The sequence below is a fragment of the Megascapheus bottae genome, chromosome 6 (genome assembly GCF_031878675.1).
Source record: "Megascapheus bottae isolate mThoBot1 chromosome 6, mThoBot2.hap1, whole genome shotgun sequence".
NCBI classification, from domain to species: domain Eukaryota; kingdom Metazoa; phylum Chordata; class Mammalia; order Rodentia; family Geomyidae; genus Megascapheus; species Megascapheus bottae.
This window is the reverse complement of record NC_143514.1, coordinates 27,085,369-27,099,848: the sequence shown is the minus strand read 5'-3', so window position 1 is coordinate 27,099,848 and position 14,480 is coordinate 27,085,369. Positions and strand designations below refer to the sequence as shown.

The 14,480-nt window shown below is 34.3% G+C and overlaps 1 long non-coding RNA gene across 1 annotated transcript in view; it reads left to right on the top strand.

The window, feature by feature from the left end:
• LOC150061591 (uncharacterized) overlaps positions 1-2,829 on the top strand; it is a 30,580-nt gene extending 27,751 nt beyond the window's left edge. The window contains exon 5 of the long non-coding RNA XR_016535840.1: positions 2,250-2,829. This is a non-coding gene — a long non-coding RNA (uncharacterized LOC150061591). The remainder of the gene's footprint in view (positions 1-2,249) is intronic.
• Positions 2,830-14,480: the final 11,651 nt, after the last annotated feature.

The window sequence follows — 14,480 nt, the reverse complement described above, 5'->3', positions numbered from 1 at the left end:
TAGACATTACTTTTAAATATATTAGAAGCTGAAGTAATTTTTAACATTTAATGGGTCAAGTAAGAAGCATTTAAAAGTCCTACCTCTTTACTTTTATTTGGAAGATCTAAAAATTGAAGAATATTTATACACAGGAATTTGTAAGGATCTGGAATTCAAAGTATAAGCCAAGAAAATTATAGTATGCATAGCCTCATGCTTTTCTTAATCAAATTTCTATATATCAAGAAAAAAATATATTGCCACTTAAAATTATTCACAAAATAGTTTATAATTATGCAGTTTCTAGAATAATTAACAATGTCCTATAACATTTAGATAGATTGTATCATGGATATTTGCACATTCTCTAGAATAACAGTATGTATCACAGAAACTACACCCAATTAAAATCAGAATTCATACTGTCTGTAAGACAATTGTCTTACAGAATAATTTAATCCTGGACCAGGAGTGTGGCCCAGAGGTAGAGTAATTATCTATCATTCATGAAGCTCCTAGGTTCAATTCCTTGGTACCACATATATAGAAAAAGTTGGAAGTGGTGCTATGATTCATATGGTAGAGTCCTAGCCTTGAGATGTATAAAAGGAAACCTGCACTGGCAAATGAACACATTGTGAATATGTCCTAAGTAAAGCTAAGTAGACATGTCTAATTAGAACATGGAGTTGATAAGACTTGAGTTACATTTGACTGTGCATACTGTAGAGATTATTAAAGAACTCATGTGCCAGGATGGAAGGAGCTCCTTAGAGAGTTGAATATCAGGGGTTTTGTATTAGATCTCCAGACCAACACCTTGGCTTTTAATCCATGCTCTAGTATTTCTTGCTTGTTGCTCTCCAGGTTTTTACATTTCCATAATTTTAGAGCCTGTATCATTTTGAAAGGCTTTGTAATAAAACCATTTGTTTAAAAATTTGTAATTAAAATGTTTAATATGAATATAGTGGTTAACAAATTCTTCACTGACTGAAGAAAAATAATAAAAAATAAAGCCAGATTATATTTTTGAAAAGTAAGGCAGAAGTATCTGATTTTGATGCATTAAGAAACATGTAATCACTGATATGTTATTAATTGATTTTGAGCAATCATATCCTCTACAGAATTATAAAAAAAATACCGAATTGGAAGTCAGGAAATTTAGCTTAGAGTCTATTACTATGTCCTATGTCTTCTCTTCTCTTCCAATTCTTCTATTAGCCTGATCATTCTCACATACAGACCCAATAAACTCTCTTAAATTCTGATTATTTTCTTAATGGTTGAGTAAACTTCAAATTATTTAACCTCATAGATGTTCATGATTATGTGGAAGACATAAATATAAAAAACATCAGTACAGCTATATTTGGAGTTTCTTTCAACTTACACCAAAGATTTTATTTTTAACATTTTGAAAAGAAAAATAAAGTTGCTTGATACAACAAGAAGATTATTTTTAACTTGAGCTATTTTAGGATAGATGTTAAATGTCATATTAGTTTACTGAACTGGGTACAACAGAGGATATTAGAGAGACAATCTCTGTATCTTAGGAAATATACAGATGGCTCTAAAAGTAAAATAAGTGCACACATACACATCACACCCTAGACAAGCTTATTTCTGGAACTTATAACTGAAATGTGAAGTCTGGGAATAAATACAAAAGAGCTAATGTATTAGAAGCAACTCTTGGTTGCATGAGAGGAGCATTAAAGTCACAAGGTCCACAAACAGTAACTGACTATTCAGAACTGTGGGAGAATTAGAATACAGTAGAACAGAGTATTGTAACCCCTACATCACCTTAACAAAATAAAATAAAATAAATAAATAAACACATTCTAGGGGATAGGAGCTATCACTTGAGATCAAAGAGATGGTAAGAGATAACTCCTTCTTCCTTTTTTCCTTCCTTCCTTCCACTTCATTTTATTTTCCTTCTAACTAGGAGGTTGTTTCAAAGAATATTTTAGTTTTTTTAATTTTAAATAATTAGTACAGTTACTTGAGTTCTAATTAATTGCTAACTTTGAAAAAACAACCAACTTTTGGAAAATTAGCTTCATCTGTTCTATGGAACATGGATATCTAAATCCCCTCAATTCCAGTGTCTAAACTCTACTAATTAAGGGCTCTATTTTTTTAATATAAATATGTGAGAGTCTAAGGTATACATATGCGTGAAATTCTTACTCAAACTGATATTAAATTAGTAGTTAACTTTACCACTAAGCCTTTATGTGATTGTTTTGCAGCTACTCAATCAGACGCTGACATCAGTGGGTCCATGAGGGAAGCATATGTTATTCACAGAGATGTGAGGATGACTCTGCATTGCATCACCGCCACCCACCTTTATTTACGTGAGGAGGAAAGAGAATCTTTTCCAAATGTTTCCAATCTGAACTCTGCATTCGTCTCATACAAATACCTCCCAGGAATGTTCTTATCTCATCCACCATGATTTCTGCCCTCTGCTTTCCTCCTAAGCCTTGCATGGCAGTACTTCACTTAGGCTCCCTCCCACCAGCAGATCCCCCCACAACCCTGCTCAGGGATACCATACTGGCCCTCTGGTCCCTTCTAATTTTGTCTAGAGGCTAATTATTTGATATCAAACTTCTATATTTCTCCTGGTTGTTTTTAATTTACTGATTTTTATCTTTCTTGCAAGTGTATCCCCCCTCCCTTCCCTTGAGATATATTTGGTTGCCTATTATAGCCAAGACTCTACAAAGAAACACTGATATGATCTGTATGAGTAGTTCAGGGTGATTTTTAACAACATTCTTCCTTTTGAAAGCATGCCTTTTAAAATTCCAAAGCAAAAGGACCTATTGGATTTCTGCATTCCTCTTGTCTGAAACACTTCTTAATGTAGTAGTGCTGCCAAAACACATAGGAATGGATACAACTGACAGAGTTGGGACAATCCTCTCTATTCTGGGAGACAATTTGAAACACAGTTTAGAAAGTACATTACCTAGAAAGCCCTGGCATTCCCCCACCCTGTCCCCACTGTCTTGCCCAGAAACTAAAAGAATACTCCCTTCCACTGATGAACAACTACTTCAGAAAGAGTTCTTTAGGCTAAAGTTATAAGATGACTGAAAAGGCCTATTCCACCAGCATAAAATATGCTTAGTGATTGAGATGTAAAAGAGTCAGCTTTAAGTGTTTCATTAAAATCTCCTCCATACTATGCATAACAATTTACAAAGAACTCATGAAGCTGCTTGTCTAATAAATGAGGTTCGTCTATAGTAAATGGTTTGGTGCAACCAAAGTGGCTCTAATCAAATTGGGGACTGATGAGTTCTGTAGATGTAGCTTATTTCATTAATTTACTACAGTTTAGGGTTCACAGTCAATGGCCAATTGATATTATTTGTGACAACACTAAATAAAATAAGTAAAGGCAAATAAGTTGGGTGATATATTGCAGAGATAAATCACAGCCCGGCATGTGGGGAGATGTAACCCTCCAGCAGAAACACTCAGCACACTTCATTTGCTTCTCATTCGTCAGCCTCAGTGCCAGTGGCTCCCAAAAGCATGCAAAGGTAAATGAACACCAAAATATGATTTACAGCACTGGAAAACAGTCCTACCCAAATAAATCATGGCTCCACTTCATTTCAGGCATTGGTTTATTCATAATACAGGGCTTTTACAATCAAGCCCTGCCATTGTAAACAAATCTCAACAAAGCACACACCTGCACTAAGAGATAGGCACGATACTGTTATGTGCATAGAGAACCAAGGAGGTTTTGTTTTATTTTGTTTTTAATAATAACTTCAGATTTTAGGTGTATTGAGAAAAAGGAAATGGGCAGAACAATTTAAAAGACCTTGCTGGTCTGAACAATCATCATGTTTTCATCTGTCTATGTTGTTAACACGGAAGTTATATCCACTGTCTAAACATGTATATTAAAGTTATTTAACCAGAATTTTGTATGTGCAGCTTTGTAAAAGCTCCTGGGAAGACTACCACAAATGTCATTTTGTACCTGAGATTTCAAGAATGAAGCTAGGAGAGTGATGAAAGAAGAAAGAAGATGAGGAGGTGAATCTTTAAAAGAGGCCATATTAGAAGACGGTCTGTTTGCCTGCTGCTTGACAAACCAAATTAGAAGGATCACTACATACAGAAGTTTAAAGTCCACTAGTGCAAAACAGGAATCACTTCCCAAAGTGATTCATTTGAACTTTCATTTTAGGCATAATAGATTCTAATTTCCATTCTTCTGCTGGAGAACTTTACATCTCAGAAAAAAATAAAGATAATATAGAGTAAAGCTGAAGGATTTCTATCATAAACATCTCCTTTGAACCAGATAATGGGTAATTTGAAATTGGTTTATTCTACTAATAAAATTCTTAAAAGATGAAAAGTACTCAATTGAAACAAAAGGAAATATATACGTTGATAGAATATAAGGACTGTAAGGGATCTCTTTATAGGCTATTTATAAGCTGAATATACAAGGTCTATGCACACACATATAGCAAAAAAGGAATCTGGATACAAAATATAAAAAGAGTTGAGTTAGCCACGATCACAATGGAGATTAACAACAGAATTAAGTTCTGGATTCCACATTCAATGAATTCTCTATTCTACCCAGCAAAAGAACTTCAAATTGTAAGGAAAGTTTAAATACATATGTGTTGAAATCTTTATGTCTTACAGGCTTATTGTATATTCAAACAAAATGGATAAGTGGTTGGCTTTTTCACTCAAAGCTGGTGCTCTCCCACTTGAGCCACATCTCCACTGTCAGTTTTTTGCTGATTGATTGGTGATAAGACCCTCATTTCTTTTCTATCCAGGTTAAGTTTGTAGCACAATCCTCAGATCTCAGTCTCCTAAGTAGCTAAGATTACAGACATGAGCCACCTGTAGATAGCTTTCAAAGAATACTGACATAGATGTGTGCATCATATATTCATTTTAAAATGTTATTTCCCTACATTTGTTATAAAGGGAAAAAATAAGATAACTGGGAGAGGGTGGGTGAAAGAAAAGTAGGACAAAATCATGGGAAGCAGTATCGATGGCCAAGAAGTAATATATCCACTACCTGACGAATGTAACTGTAATCCCTCTTTATATCACCCTGGAAATAAAATAAAATAGAATAAATAAGTTTTAAAAGGAAAATATTTTTGTTGTCTTTATTATATTCAAACAATTGTTTCAAGAAGCATCGACTCTGTTTTCTAACACAGGAATAGCCTCCCTGAGATACCATTTTAGGCATGGTTGAACCTACATTTCTTTTGTTTTCCATCTTCTTGACTGTGTCCTGAGCCACAGAGAACTGACTGGTTGTCTACTTAGTCTAGTGCAAAGGTTATACATGGGCTCTTGTTTCATCAAACAGGTTGCAGTGAAAGTGTTTTAAGAAGTTTCCACAGCCGACTGGCAAAGTGCTTTTCATCTTTTTGGAGATAATGTAACTCTCCCCCTAGTATTTGTCCTGCAGATCCTGCTCGTATTATTGAAAGTTAATAATTCATGCCTAGTTGCAGAAGTCTTACAAATTACCCAACCTATGAAAACGTGCTGCCTGAAGTTAAGATTATACATAGCTGTGGTTTAAGTAGGTGTTTGCCTAAGAGCAGTGTTCTCCACAGAAAACAAGTTTTCGGAAGGAAAGCAGAAACAGTTGGGTTTTCCTTCTATTACCATTGAAATTGCACTTTTTTCTGTTAATGATTGAATAAATCAGAATTTCAGTGGTGTATTCTCAGCATTTTCTTCTATTTATTCCATCTGTTATGGGAAAGCACCAGCATCTTGAGAAATAACCCTCTTTATAGGCAAAAAGTATAGTCTGCAAATTTAAGCTGTTTATTGTGGGATAAAAATAACCATAAAACAAACAAGCTCTCCTTGAATATTTGTGTCCCCAGTTGGAGAGTACTTCTATACCCTTGAAGGAGTTTGGCTATAAAACATGCTGGAAAACAATTCCTCACCATTCTAGCCCCTATGTAGGAAGCTGTTTCTCTCATTCTGATTAGCTTGACTACAGGTTTGCCTGGGGATCAAATCAGCTAGCTCACTTTCCAAACCCTTTTCATGAAAAATGGGTCTCGCCTGACTTTTCTTGCTTTGCACGACCAGTTCATGGTTAAGGTAGGATGGAGGAAAAGTTTACTTGGCCAAAACCAAACGTAAAAATAAAAACATGAAGAAAATAAAGACTCGTGTTTTCCCTGCCTGTTACAAATAATTTATTTTTATGACATCTTTAATGGAATTGACCTATAGAAAGGGGTTTATCAAGGCTGCTGTGAACTAAGAAAAGGAAAGGATCTTGGAATGATATGAGCTTAGATAACTATCAATAAAATAAAAGAAACAGTTTTCATAAGAAGTTATTTTTGAAAAAAAATTAAAAATAATATGGTTCATGCATACAAGCCAGATACTTTCTCCAAATATAAAGTGCTTCAACAAATACACATTCAACTGTAAGTTTTTTCTCTGTCTTCTGAGTCCTCAAAGACTACCAGAATTATAAATACATGTGCTTCAAAGCTTATATTTTAATAATAATTATTCTATGAGCCTATGTTACCTATTCTCCCTGAATTTACCACCATTAGCATGTTGGTATCATGAAAGACAGAGAGACTGGCATAACAAATTCTTCTTGTCTATATCTGATACTAAGGCTTGAGGGGAATTTTTGAGCTTTCCTTCCAAACATGGTTGTAGGTTATTTCTTTGTTTGGCAAGGGAATGGAATTTACCATCACTTGGGAAAATTCTGAAGTCAAGCTGTGAAATTGAACAAAATTTTCATCAGCAAAAATTGAGTTTGAAAAACATGTGTTTCCCCTTTGGTAACAGGAGGTTGGGAGGTAGATAGGAAGCAGGATTGAGAGTTTAAGCCTTCATTATTCTTTCCTGTGTAGCTATACAGCAGCAAAGGCAAGAATGGAGAGAATGCCAGCTGCAATGCCCAAAGCAAAATCTTTATGAGAGTGAGTGATGGAACTCAGAGAAGCAAACCAGGTGTCTACCCCTTGATCTTAACACACAACATTTGTATACACAACAGAAAGGAAAGACAAGCCAGGATAGATCATTGGAAAACCTGGAGGAAGAAAATCAAGAGTAAGGGATCACAGAGACTGTCTATACTGGCAGTGTGTTCAGGCAGGCTAACTGAACAATAGACCCAAATATTTTATTTCCATGAAGGAAGCAATCTAATTAGCTATTTCCTGAAGTGACGTACATGTAGGCCCAGTGAAGGATAATAATAATTTAGCATTTTATAGCACTAAATATATTATCTTGTTGACTTTATCTGTTACCCACAAGTCTCAAATATAGATTATAATGATTCAAAGACAACTTAAAGCTAGAGAGGTTAAATCCCTTTCCAAAGTGCCAGTGATGGAATTTTGAACTTTTCTTTTGCTTTTATCAGTTCTGGGGCTTGAACTCAGGGGCTAGCCTCTATCCCTTAGCTTCTTTTGATCAAGATTAGCACTTTATATTTGATCTACAACACCACTTCTGGCTTCTTCTGTGTATATGGTACTGAGGAATTGAATGCGGGACTTCATGCATGCTAAGCAAGCACTCTATCCCTAGCCACATTCCCAGTCCCAGTTTTGAACTTTTTGTTGCACTACTCAAACCAAGTTTCATGAACCAGTTCAAGCCCATAGTCCCATGATTTTCTGAATAAATATGTAAGAGTTATTTAGGAGTCAGTAAAGAAAAAACTTTTGCAAATATCCATATGATGAGTTATCCTAATATACAGAAAGCCAGGGTGAGTGCTTAGGATCAGTTTGGTCTGTCCTTGCTATGTAATTACAAAGTAACTTTCATGGTCATGGCTCATATTACTCTTCACTATCTTTTGTTCCTGGGTAATAACACTGCACTGTGAGTCTTTTGTGAAAGAGAAATTTTAAAAATATCATCATCATTAGCATTAAAAAATTAGTGAGGTCTCAGTCTGTGCACCTGTTACTTTTTTCAAAGAGACTACCAGACATTTTTCTCATCCACTGGGATCTCAAAGACAAAGGAAACAAGTGAAAGGACATACAGACAACTAAACAAGCAATGAGACTTATACACAGGCACATATGTGCTGCCTCCTATTTGCATATGGAAATGTCGACTTTGTAGATTCAAGTTAATGATGTTTAGCTTTTGTCAATCCATTATGAGTTGTCAGCTATTAAAATCTGGCCCCAAGTGGTTATCTCGGTGCAATGACTTGCCTGATGCTACTGTTTTGTTGTGTAGGTTAAGATCTCAATGCTACGGAGCTCCGGGGAATTCTTGGATTGTAAAGCCCATGTATTCAGGGTCATCGATGTTTCAAAAAATAGCATAGGCAAATGCCAAATTCTTTCCTTTTAAATTAAAAAAAGCTAGTTGAGTAATTAGTAAACCAAGTCATGTCTTTATAAGACGGAGTTTACGTAAACTTTGTGAATTAAATGTGAACTTTAAAGTAATTTTATTACAATACTTAAAACAAAATGTAATTTCTATGTTCTCAGTTCTATTAATTTATTTCAACCTTATAATTTCCAAAATCACTGTCCTAAAAATAGTCTATGCTTGTATCTTTTAGTGTAGAAATATGGTAAAATAAGAAAACCAGTTTTCTGCCACCTGCTGCAGTAAATGTCCAAAGCATTTGTATGTGCACCTGTGTACCTATGCAACACTATGTACTGGTTGCTATTTATACATAATCTGAGTTAATATTTATGACTCTTGACAGCAGAAATGGTTGATTAAAAAATACAGTTCTGCTTTCCTGAAAGTCACAGACCAGCAGGATTCCAGGACTTCCAAGCTCTAACTACTTGAGCAAAGTACAATCCAGGTAATAGTAACTGTTTTGGATGTAGCATCTATCCACTTGTCATTGAAAGGTCTAGTTAATTTCTTTCCACCAGTTATTTTCTTGGCTATGCATTGGATATCAAGTGCCACAGAATATTCTGTTCCCTAATCCCTTCCTCACATCTTCATATCATCTCAGTGATTTCTCCCTTCAGTCCCTACCATCCAGTCCAGCAAAGGTTCTCTCAGGAGTGAGTCCAACAGTCTCCTTCTTAGGCTGCAGAAAGCCTCCAGGACAGTGAAGCTTTGGATCCCTTTACCATCACATGTCTATGTGGGAGCCAGAAGAGTCTCCTAATCATCACCTGACCAGCAGAAAGCATGAGCCAAAGGACAAAAATGAATGTCCTTTTGTCTTCAGGTAAACAATTCTAGGACACATTACATACATCTTAGAAAGTCTGGCAGATTTGCACCCATTTGCTTATAGTGTGCTGCAAACCTGTCATACTTTTGCTGGGATCTCATTAATGCTTTGCAAATTCTTGAGTTAGCTCACTCTTCTACTTTGTTTGAGTCCACTGTCTTTCACTCCTGATCCTTGGGCTTATGCTCTTTAAAAGTAATCTTCATGCAATTTTTCCTCATATATCCTGTATTTGGAGATAAGATATAGATGTTTTGTTATATTTATTATTATGTATTTGATGGTTATGAACACACTTGGTATAACATGCTTGCAATAAATGGTAAGAAAACTGATTTTTTTTTAAGTTTTGTATTCCCTGAGGCAAGCTTGGATTATAAGAAGTTAAAGAGTTATTACTTTTTTTTTCCTGGTAAGAAACTGTAATGATGCTTACTTGTTGCCATGGAGGTGTTGCCTTGGAGGCTGTGGAATTGGACAGGGTTGAATCCATTATGGTCATTTCTAGGGGTGTTAAGTGGGCATACATATCCACAAATAGTAACTCCTAATTTCCTTGATGCTGAGATCAATGCAACTAGTGCTATTGTTCTGTAATTTTCAAAAGAAAATCATATTCTTTATAACTAAAATTTGTAATATAATTTCTACCACCCATTCCTTTTCTCCCTTAGCACAAAATGAGCACTGTTGTAAATCCTTTGATTTTTCTGATGTGAATCATTATATTTAAGCAACTGGATAGTCTCATATTCCAAATTAAAATAAGCCCAATTTACTAGTCTGTACCCAATTTGTCATCATTCAGATAACAATCTTTAAAAAATAGAATTATAATTAGGATTAATTAAAACAATTTAATAAGATCTTGTCAGGGAAGCTAAACACTAAAAAGCAGTTGAAATTGAACTCTTTTTCTCTGTTACTTCCTGATCAATGTTAGAATGCCTGTGGGCTTTCTAGCAATAAAGCGTGCTGGTGTCAAGGATTAAAACTGGGTTCCCTTCAAGACCAATAAATCCATTTAAAAATATGTAAATGCATTTCACTTACCACTGACCTGGAGGTGAAAAGTTCTATATCAAATTACTAATAGCCTGAGATATCCATTCTTCTATAGGGATTCTAATTAAAAAGAGCTAAGAAATGAGCTATGTAAAAATGTTCATTTACATTACAGTAAAAAAGTAAGGACGATTTACTAAGTGTTACACACCACTGAAAGTTATGAAAAACAAGGAGAAGGAAACCATGACCTTCCAAATAATATTTGCTTTTCTGAATTTCTTATCTTTTTGCCATCATAGAAGAAACTTTATTTCCTCTTGATCCTTTCTATAGCTGGACTGTAAATTTCAGAGATTTAGAGTTTCCTTTCTTTATCCTTAGACTGCTAGTCATTATCTTAACTGCTGTGTTGTTCAAGACACTGCTCCATCTTTCAATTGATAGTGGTCCTATAGGAACCAGAATAGACAATCTAATTTTTTGCCAAGCTTTTGTCTAAGCTGCAGGTAAAAGCAAATAAAAATTCTTTACTAACAATAAAATCCCTTATAAATAACTGTGGCATTATGGCTATTTTCATTCTCACTTATTAATTGTATCTACTAGAAACTCTGAAGTGCCAGAAACACCTTCTTTCATAATATCCATCCAACTATCTATCATCCAAAGACAGTAATATCTATATATAATATGTATTAATCCAAACCAGTCTTTTATTATTTAAATAAGATATATGGTAGGCATAGTCAATATTTATAAAATGTATATTGTATATGATATTTATGATGATTTGTGATATATATATGACTGGTATGATGTATGTAAGTAACGTGTGTACATATCATGCTTATATCTGCTTCAAGTTAAAAACAGTATCTCTTCCAATCTGTCTTTTTACTGGTTTACAGCATGTTTCAAAATGTTGATCTATTGATGGACATTCATAGCTGTATGGAGGCAAGAGATACACAGAGTGTATTTTTCTGGTATATCATTTAAATCATGTAATGGATAGAGAAGTCATTTACCTCAGTATTAACTTCAAAATATTTTAGGTATATATGTGTGAATTTACTCATGTAATACATTAAATAGTAAAGAAATAACTACTTTCTGCCAAATATACTCAATGTATCTTCTAGCATAAAGCAATTAGAAATTTCTCATACAAAACAGAGAAAAGACATTGAGAAATGTTAAATTTATTTTGTATGATCTTATAAAATAACATTTAAATAGGGAAATACCTTAGGAAAATGTTTCTTATTTTGGGGGTTTAAATGGAAAGATGACTTGGAAATATTTAGGAAGATGTTGGCATACACACATTGGCAGAAAACCACTTGCAAATACTGTAAACCTGGAAGAGCAGTGATGAGTTGTAAAGACAAGCTGTAGGCTGCTGCAGGTGGTATGGTGTTTATTTGTAGAGAAGCCAATAAGTTCACGGGCTATTTTGGCACAAGTCCCAAGAATTAAACCAACTATGATGAATGCAAGTGAATTGGGCAAGCAGCTATGGTTTAATGTTCACTGTATAAATTTTTGGAATCACCCTGGGATAGAAAAGCCAGACTTCAAGAAAGATTTTACTCTTTTTTTTTTTAAACCAAGGCTTTCAACAGATATGTAAGGTCAAAACGGGATTGAAATAATTATCTGTCAACAAAATTCTACACTGAAAGTATGTGAAGTTTTTAAGGCTCACTGAAAAGGGCGCTAGTGTATTCTTACCAACCCTTTACCCTTCTGTTTTGGTTTAAATTAAATGGAAGCTACACAATGGGAAAATCAATATTTTGTTGTTCCAAATGTTGCATTCACCTAGGGGACACAGATATTCATGTAATTGTTGTGGAAGAGTCTTTTGAAGGGGAGTGTAAAATGCCTAGAAAACTGTAGAGACTGTCTCAAATGAGTAACCTCTTGATACAGTCTTGTCTTTCTAAGTCAAAATTTTTGAAATACAGAGGCCATTATTGAAGCTGACACTATATGGCTTTAATTTATATCTTAAGCCTAAGAGAATTCCTGCCTTAAAGCCACGAATGCATTCAAGCCTTATAAGAATGAAACATTTGAATAGAAAGATATACTCTAGGTTGTAGGTCAAATTCCAGGTGTCACAGGAGGTCAGTGACTCATTCCCTCCACCATTCTGGTGTGTGTTACACTGTCAGAGTTCCCAGAGGCATTCTTGGGGTGTGGGGGCCAGTTATGGAGAAGATAGTTTTGATTTTTGTTTTTAGTTTCTAGAACAGCAATTGAGTCCAGGATTTTTTTTTCAAATGGCCTAAGGAATTGTGCTAAAATATCCCATCCCAAAATAATACTCATTCACTTTTTCATGTTTTCATCTACTCATTGCACAATTCTTTTTTCTGTGTCCTAGATTTCTTTATGGCCCTGATTAGAATCTAGATGAAAATTTCTATGCTAACTAATTTCTATAAATCTTGTTGAATTTTCACTAATGTTCTCTTTAAAGGAAATAGGTATAAAAGATCATCTTGTTAATATGTGTTTGTCCTTTTTGACACCTGGTTCTGATGAATGAGTCAGGAAAAATCCCTTTGCTAAAACTCTCTACGCTGCCATTCCTACAGAGTATGTTGTTTTTATAGGACATTGTGATTGTCTGGATTGATAGGAAGAATGTTGCCAAGTCTTATTTATTGGAGAGCAGTGAGATTCATTAATACTTCAGGAGTGACTAAATTCTCTTCTTTATAAAGTTGAAACTTTCAACAAACCAGATTCCTGTGATTAGCCTGGCAAAGGATCTCTAGGGAAAAAAAACAACTATAGAATGAATAAAATGAAGAGAAGAGGAAAATGCACTCAATAATTTAATATATGTCCCCCAAAATTAAGAAGAATGAAGGAAGGAGTGGGGAGGAAAGGATTGGGTGAGAATGTTGAAAGGGGTGACATGGATCAAAATACATTATAGTCATAAACTACTTTGTTAAATATCAAACTCTTTATACTTTTACTTAAAGATAGTAACAAAAAATAAAAATGAAATAGATAAAACTAAAGAAAATAATTAAAGACACAAAACGTTGGTTCTTTGAAAAGACAAAAAAAATGATAAGCTCCCAGACAATCTGTCTAAAAAAAAAGGAGGGAAATGACCTAAATAAAGTTAGAGATGAAAATGGAGATATGACAAGAAATATAAGTTAAATCCAAAAGTGTGAGAGAATACTTAGAAAAATTTACTCAAATAAACTGGAATATCTAGAGTGATGCATATGTTTCTAGAAGTACTTGAATCATAAAAATTGATTCAAAAGGGCTGGGAAGCTAGGTAGTAGAGTGCCTGCCTCACCTGCACAAAGCCCTGGGTTCAACAAGGAAACCAAAGTGATGCTGTGACTCAAGCAACAGAGTACTAGCATTGAGAAAGCCCAAGCCTAGGCCCTGAGTTCAAGCCCCATGACTGGCAAAAAGAAATAAATACATCTAAAATGTTAAAAAAAACATTCAAATAGATCTAAAAGAAACAAATCAGATTATAACAATAATAAAATAATTTCCAGCAAAGAGAATCCAATAGATTCACTAGTTTAGCCAGATATTGATCATTCTATTAACAATCCTAGATGCTTTGGTACGAGGATCACACAGGGAAAACAAATCTGAGTCTTATCCCTAACTCACCAAATAAGCCAATACTGGAAGTATGCTCATGTGATATGGCACCAGCTATGAGTAAAAAAAAGCTGAGTAAAACACAGTTCTTGAATTTAAGTCTTACCCTGCCACATTAAATATAAATAATATATATGTGTGTATATATATACATGTATGTGTGTATGTACATATATATATATATATATCACTGATGAAATCCACTAGGTCTTTAAAGAAGTAACCATAATACTTCTCAAATTTTTGTATGTGTGAACTAGAAAGGGAAGAGACATTACTAAATTTATTCTATCATTCTATGAAACCAGTATTATATTTATCTCAAAATATGGCAGCAAAACAACAAAAAGACATTAGAGAGATAAAGAGAGAGAGAGAAAAAGAGAGAGGATTATAGATCAATCTCCATGATCAACATAGGCACAAAATTCTCAATATAATGCTAAAATGAATTACTAAGTAATGTCAACTATCAAAAAATGCTCTATGCCAGGATCAAGATGGTATTATTCCAATTTATCAACTTATGTAGATCAATAAACTTAATGTA